Here is an 8,540-nt window from a genome sequence, read left to right as displayed (position 1 = left end):
GTTTATACGTATGTTTCAAGCCGTCAGATTAATTAGATTTTCAAGTTCATTAGTTTTTACAGGTGCATATTATTTGCCATGTGCAGGGTTTCTGCATATTGTAGTGTTCAACAAAGTTTCCAGTATATATCGCTCAAACTCTTACTACTCCATAGTCGTGGTTTCACATTTAGAACTTTCTTAAAGATAATTACCAGGCGCTTAGCTCTTACGTCGAAGTTACTGTCAGTCTTTTGTAGTTTTCTTTTCGTCACTATAAATTCTGCTAATGTTCCTTGTTCAGCGTTTTGTTCAAGAAGGAAAATTTTTCCGCGTTAGCATCAAAATTTCCATGACGAATCGACACGAAGTAAAACAAGTCATACAGTTTGAGATAAAAGGTATAGACCAATTAATTGCCTATGTTGCCTATGTTCGAGAAACTTATTTTCAACAAACTCTATGAGCACGTTAAAGGAACACTTCACGATTCCCAGTTTGGTTTTCGGCCTCAACGTTCAGCAATTATTCAAATGTTATGCTTTCCAGACCAACTGTACAAAGAAGTCGACTCAATTGCACATGATGAACTTTTCGTTTTCTACCTAGATTTCCAGAAAGCGTTTGATACAGTACCCCACCACCACGTTGTTGCAAAACTGTCGGAATCAGGGATTGGGGGAAAAGCGCTCAGATTGATAGCCAACTACTGTGACGACAGAAAACAACGTGTTCGCATTGGAACCTCAACGTCGAGCCTTCGTGACGTCACTAGCGGCGTACCGCAAGGTTCAATTCTGGGGCCACTACTTTTTCTCGTTTACATAAATGATTTACCACAAAAAATCGAATACAGTCAAAACTACGGTTATGCAGATGATTACAAATTGCTCTCTAATAACAAACATGAACTTCAAACTGATCTCCAGAAATTAAATGAATGGTGCAATAACAACGGAAAGCGCCTCCATGAAAACAAATGCAAGATCCTCTGTTTCAAGAAAAAGTCACTCTTTACAATAAAAAATGAAACTGTCAACATCTCGTCTCATCAAAAAGATCTCGGAATACAAGTTTGTGATAACCTAACTTGGCATCAAAACGCAAGCACACGAGCCTCCAAAACTCTTAAAGCACTTCGGTACCTCAGAAGAAATCTTCACCACAGAACTCTCCCTCAAGTTAAATTAAACGCATACACGGGTTACATTGTACCAATTATATCCTACGCCTGCCAAGTGTGGTATCCGTCTAAATGCGATCTAGTACTCATCGAAAGAATCCAAAAAAGTGCGACGAAATGGATAATAGCTCTTCTCTCAATAATCAAACTGAAAATTCTTCCTCTGTCTTTTTACTTCGAAATTCACAGCTTATTACTACTATGAGATCTCATAAACAATAAATATAACATTGCCATAGAAAAGTCTATACATTTCAACAACAATAATCGGACGAGACAGGGCGCGAAATGTGAAATCAAACTTACGAAAAAACGATTATTCAAAAGCGACGAAAATTTCTGGCCGAGAACAGCCTATCTCTATAACACTGTCAACAAACAGACAGACCTTACAGACAACAAAAATATAAAATATCGGATCAGCGACATTATAACTCATTTATGACGATCAACAAGGGTGCTTCAACCCGTGCATTGCAGAAGCCTGAACTACTACTACTACTAAAGGTGATCGGGAGCAGTTTGGGTTGTTTCAGCCTTTTTTCGTAGCCTTTTTTTGCACAAGTTTGAGTTCTTTCTACTGAGTTCTATTTGGAGAGAAAGCTTGTGACCCATACACCAGGGTTAAAACAGCGTAGCCAACATATGCGTTCCTGCGCGTTTTAAGCTTGCATGAACTTGAGAGGTTTTTCCTGATCTGATCTGATGAAGCGCTGATGCGGATTTTTTAGTTCGTTGTGGGCAATTATCAGTCCAGTTTAGGCTGCTTGCAACAACCAAACCAAGGTCTTTCTGGGTTGGCTGACATCCTACTAGTTCGCAGTTGATGGAAGCCTGAATACCTTTGAAGTTTAAAAGGTTACATTTTGAACAGTACAATCCATTTGGTTTTCTTCCCACCAAAGTTCAATAGCAGTCGCACAATCATCAAGATAACGTTTCGAGCTCGTTATAATCTTAAAATCATCCGCAGAGCCGCAACTATTTCACTCCTTTAATATTTCTGGAAAAGTTATTAAACACCAAGAACATCAGGGGACCTTGAATGGATCCTTATGCAACTCCGCTTGTGACATTGCTGACGTCAGATTTCTGAGCAGATACGGAGACAAACTGTTTTGCGTTCGAGAGGTTAGACAAAACCAATTTCGAAAAAAAAGATCGTTTTTATTAGTCAAATTCTTTTTTGACAATTCTTTTTCTATTGAGCTTTAACCATTGTCAATTCAATTGTGCTCAAACAGGCATTAAAAAGGGCAAGAAAGAAGCAAAAATAGCAATTCCTGAAAAGCTATAACAGATAATAGAGGATTGATCTTGTATTAGCAAACAACTCATTTCATCACGCGTGAAATAACTGATGGATTACTGACGGGGAGTAGATTTTGTAAGAAATTGTATGTATCTATTAATGTTGTTCAGAAAGAAGTACAACAGAAGATACACATGACTTAAATTTTTTCAACTGGTATGCATATGACAGAATGTGTATTGTAAAGGTGAATCCTCAAGAGCAAAAATTATATACAATTCCACTATACAAAAACTACACTAACTCTAGAGAGACCCAACAAGAATAGAAATCTGGTCTTTTTAGACTGAATGTAAACACAATTGATAACTAGAAAATTAGCTGTCCTTATTAAAATACATCTACTGATACCGACATAATCCTGGTTTTCCACAGCTATGCACAGTTACAATATAAGAAAAACGTTGTTCAAGAGAATATACAAAAGATATTCAATTCATCCACTGAATGAAAACAATTTGATGTAGCCCATTAGAAAATTCAAGAGACGTGGACAAGGAACCAGTACCTAAATAAACAGTCACCCGGTATTGTCAATGAGATGTTGAGTGAAACAGTTACAAAAGACTTCAGAACTGCGCATACTCACAAGAAAAGACAATATCTTAAGACGGATAAAAGATGCAAGAAAAATGATTATAAGTGGAGGTTTTCTGTCAGTGTTAGGGATAACATCAATCAAAATATCTGATATTTAAGCTAAAAAAAATTGCGTGATAATCAAAATTGTATCACAAAGAGAAAATTAAGAGCCTGCTTGCATGCTCTGAAATAATCTTTTTACAGAAATTAGAATTTGCATGTGGTGTATAAAGGGTCATATTTTGAAGTCAAATCCATCCAAGTTGGCCAAACCTAAGTTGGAGAACATAGACTCTTTTGTTTCCCAGAACAAAATAATCATGATCTTTGACGCAGTTGTCATTACCAAAAAACAGACAATTTGTTTTCAGAGACAATCACCTAGGTCTTCACAATCAAAAATGAAATATTGAAAAAATTGCCGATGGTATCAAATCCATTACAACCGCACAATAAAGGTTCCCCGCGAGTGTACTACTCATGCCCTTGGCATACACGCAATTTTTTTAGAGCACACTGCATTAAATTTTTTCCAAATCGATTCACCATTTCTTTTTTTCTTAGAAAAGCCATCGAACTTGCTTTGAATTTTTTGTTCCAGTATCAAATTGTTATAAAAGGTAAGAAAAGGTAAAAGGAAATCACCACAGTAAAATTGATAAAATCTAAAAATTTAACGTACTTCTTTTGTTCTAATACAATTAAAAAGAGAATTGTTCAATACTTGCTTAAAATACATACGGACTAAGATAAGGTTAATATGCGTCCAAACCGAATAATTTAAATAGGGAATTTTTAATATGTTTCTTTCTCGTCTAAAAAATTTTTTAAGCCATCTATCGTTGCATTTGAACTCATTAACTTTGTACCTACGATGCAAATGCTTAGGTCTACAGGTACTAGAAAGTCTACTCCTAAAATATCTCAGAACAGAGTCCCAAACAGTTCCTAAAAAACACGCGGACACATGGCAAAATTTCTGCTTCAAAAACCTGTCCCCAAACACAATGTAAATTGTACTACAGAAAATATAGCCGATTAGTAGTATGAGTGGACGAGAGTGGTCAGATTTGTACGGCGATGTATCTGTGCTTAAAATTTAGTTTCTCAATTTGCGACTGTATGTCGTCAGAGCAATTACTCAGTTTAAAAAAATTGCTGCATGTCTATCAGGCTTTTGCTTGGAAAATCTCTTCAGTAGATTTTCGAGTTTCCTTCTGCGCTCTGATTCGTTCTGACACAAGCAAAGAAAACTTTTACGTTGCTGATTGCTTCCCTCCAAGATGTCGAACTGGTTCTTCTATGAAGTTGCTGTCACTCTGATCTTGTTGCATGCAAACAAGCATTCAGCGATAATCTCCTGGAACATTTTCTTGCATGTTGATTTTTTAGCTGGCACTGGAAACAATGAAGTTCTTTACTCAATTTAAATAATGCTTAAAGATCCGGAGCAGCTCAAATTTTGGTTTATAATGTTTTCTCAGCTTTAAATGCTGATGAACAGATTATTTTTCTTCCTGACAAGATCATGTTAAAATTTGTTTTTTTACAAGTCTTTTTCTCTTGAGCTTTTATCATTGTCAATTGAACTGTGTTGAAAAAGGCACTAACAATAGCGGGAAAAAATAAAAAAAAAGCAATTCTTTCTAAGCTGAACAAAAACAAAAAAGAGAAATAATAAATTTGCTTTCCTTGTTATGAAAAACCTACTGATACCGGCATAATCCTGATTTTCCGCAGCTATACACCGTTACAATATAAAAAAAACGTCATTCAAGGGACTATACATAAGATTTTCAATGCATCCAATGAATGAAAACATTTTGATGTAGCCCATTGTAAAATTCAAGAGACATGGACAAGGACCCAATACCTAAATAAACGGTCACCCGGTATTGTGACTGAAATGTTGAATGAAATAATTACAATAGACTACAGAACAGCACATACTCACAAGAAAAAACAATATCATGAGACGGATAAAAGATGCAAGAAAAATGATTTTAAATGGAGGTTTTCTGTCCGTGTTAGAGATAACATCAATCAGAATATCTGATATTTAAGCTGAAAAAGTTTCTTGATAATCAAAATATTATCACAAAGGGAAAATTAGGAACTTGCTTGCATGCCCTGAAATCATCTTTTTACAGAAATTAGAATTTGCAAATGATATAAAAAGTTTCATGTTTTGAAGTAAAGTCTATCCAAGTTGGCCAAACCTAAGTTGGAAAATACAGACTCTTCTATTTCCCACAACAAAATAATCATGCTCATTGACGCATTTGTCATTACCAAAGAAAAAACAGACATTGTGTTGCCAGAGACAATCACCTAGGTCTTCACAATTAAAAATGAAATATTGAAAGAAATTGCCGTGGGTATCAAATCCATAACAACGGCACAATAAATGTTCCCTACGAGTGTACTACTCATGCTCCTTGACATACACGTAATTTTTTTTAGAGCCAACTGCATTACGTTTTTTTCAAATCGATCCACCATTTCTTCTTTTTTAGAAAAACCATTGAATTTGCGTTGAAGTTTATTTTTTGTTCCAGTATCAAATTGTTATAAAAGATAAGAAAAGGTAAAAGGAAATCACCACAGTAAAATTGATAAAATCTAAAAATTTAACGTACTTCTTTTGTTCTAATACAATTAAAAAGAGAATTGTTCAATACTAGCTTAAAATACATACGGACTAAGATAAGGTTAATATGCGTCCAAACCGAATAATTTAAATAGGGAATTTTTAATATGTTTCTTTCTCGTCTAAAAAAATTTTTAAGCCATCTATCGTTGCATTTGAACTCATTAACTTTGTACCTACGATGCAAATGCTTAGGTCTACAGGTACTAGAAAGTCTGCTCCTAAAATATCTCAGAACAGAGTCCCAAACAGTTCCTAAAAAACACGCGGACACATGGCAAAATTTCTGCTTCAAAAACCTGTCCCCAAACACAATGTAAATTGTACTACAGAAAATATAGCCGATTAGTAGTATGAGTGGACGAGAGTGGTCAGATTTGTACGGCGATGTATCTGTGCTTAAAATTTAGTTTCTCAATTTGCGACTGTATGTCGTCAGAGCAATTACTCAGTTTAAAAAAATTGCTGCATGTCTATCAGGCTTTTGCTTGGAAAATCTCTTCAGTAGATTTTCGAGTTTCCTTCTGCGCTCTGATTCGTTCTGACACAAGCAAAGAAAACTTTTACGTTGCTGATTGCTTCCCTCCAAGATGTCGAACTGGTTCTTCAATGAAGTTGCTGTCACTCTGATCTTGTTGCATGCAAACAAGCATTCAGCGATAATCTCCTGGAACATTTTCTTGCATGTTGATTTTTTAGCTGGCACTGGAAACAATGAAGTTCTTTACTCAATTTAAATAATGCTTAAAGATCCGGAGCAGCTCAAATTTTGGTTTATAATGTTTTCTCAGCTTTAAATGCTGATGAACAGATTATTTTTCTTCCTGACAAGATCATGTTAAAATTTGTTTTTTTACAAGTCTTTTTCTCTTGAGCTTTTACCATTGTCAATTGAACTGTGTTGAAAAAGGCACTAACAATAGCGGGAAAAAATAAAAAAAAGCAATTCTTTCTAAGCTGAACAAAAACAAAAAAGAGAAATAATAAATTTGCTTTCCTTGTTATGAAAAACCTACTGATACCGGCATAATCCTGATTTTCCGCAGCTATACACCGTTACAATATAAAAAAACGTCATTCAAGGGACTATACATAAGATTTTCAATGCATCCAATGAATGAAAACATTTTGATGTAGCCCATTGTAAAATTCAAGAGACATGGACAAGGACCCAATACCTAAATAAACGGTCACCCGGTATTGTGACTGAAATGTTGAATGAAATAATTACAATAGACTACAGAACAGCACATACTCACAAGAAAAAACAATATCATGAGACGGATAAAAGATGCAAGAAAAATGATTTTAAATGGAGGTTTTCTGTCCGTGTTAGAGATAACATCAATCAGAATATCTGATATTTAAGCTGAAAAAGTTTCTTGATAATCAAAATATTATCACAAAGGGAAAATTAGGAACTTGCTTGCATGCCCTGAAATCATCTTTTTACAGAAATTAGAATTTGCAAATGATATAAAAAGTTTCATGTTTTGAAGTAAAGTCTATCCAAGTTGGCCAAACCTAAGTTGGAAAATACAGACTCTTTTATTTCCCACAACAAAATAATCATGCTCATTGACGCATTTGTCATTACCAAAGAAAAAACAGACATTGTGTTGCCAGAGACAATCACCTAGGTCTTCACAATTAAAAATGAAATATTGAAAGAAATTGCCGTGGGTATCAAATCCATAACAACGGCACAATAAATGTTCCCTACGAGTGTACTACTCATGCTCCTTGACATACACGTAATTTTTTTTAGAGCCAACTGCATTACGTTTTTTTCAAATCGATCCACCATTTCTTCTTTTTTAGAAAAACCATTGAATTTGCGTTGAAGTTTATTTTTTGTTCCAGTATCAAATTGTTATAAAAGTTAAGAAAGCGTAAAAAAAACCGTCACAAGACATCTGATAAAACCTATAAATTTCACGTACATCTTCCGTTACAATACAATTAAAAAGAGAACTTTTCAATACCAGCTTATAATACCTACGGCCTCTGATAAGGTTAACATACGTTTCAAACCGAATATATTAAATAAGGATTTTCTCACTGTCTTCTAAATAATTTTTAAGCCATTTGTCGTTGCATTGGAACTCATTAACGTTATACGGACGAGGTACAATCTGAGGTCTACAGGTACTTGAAAGTCGACTCCTAAAATATCTCAGAACAGAGTCCATAGCAGTTCCTAGAAAACAAGCCGACACATGGCGAAGTTTCTGCTTCAAATAACCTGTCTCTAAATGAACTTAATGAAAAACGGTTTGTGTCTCCATATAGTGTTTTTAGTTTCAATGTGTACTTAGCGCCGGCTATCCATATACAATAACATTATTTTCCTCTATCTCAAATCAAATAGTAATTTCTACTTCAGAAAAAAATAGCCGATTAGTATGAGTGGACGAGAGTGGTCAGATATGTGCGGTCATGTATTTGTTCTTAAAACTCAGTTTCCCAATTTTCGATTGTATGTCAGAGCAATTACTCAGCTCATTTTGCCATTAGCTGGTGCTGGTAACGTTGAATTTCTTCACTCACTTGAAAACTGCTTAAAGATCCGTACCAGCTCAAAATTTTACTAATAATCTTTTCCCAGCTTTAAATATTTATGAACACAATTTTTTCTTCTTGACAAGATCATGAAGATTTTTTGTTTATCTTTGAGTGTTTTTGTTTGCTCTAGACTTCGCTTTTCTCACCTGTGAAGAATTATTTAATCAACGCTAAATATGTAAGATCTTGGCGAAAATTCAACGCAAAATATGTGAGACTGGCGTTGAGGGCGTTGAATTTAAGTAAGATCTACGCTAAAAAGTGACGCT

Source organism: Convolutriloba macropyga, chromosome 1, assembly GCF_964194025.1.
Source record: "Convolutriloba macropyga chromosome 1, txConMacr16.3, whole genome shotgun sequence".
Taxonomy (NCBI): Eukaryota; Metazoa; Xenacoelomorpha; order Acoela; family Convolutidae; genus Convolutriloba; species Convolutriloba macropyga.
This window is presented reverse-complemented; position numbering follows the sequence as displayed.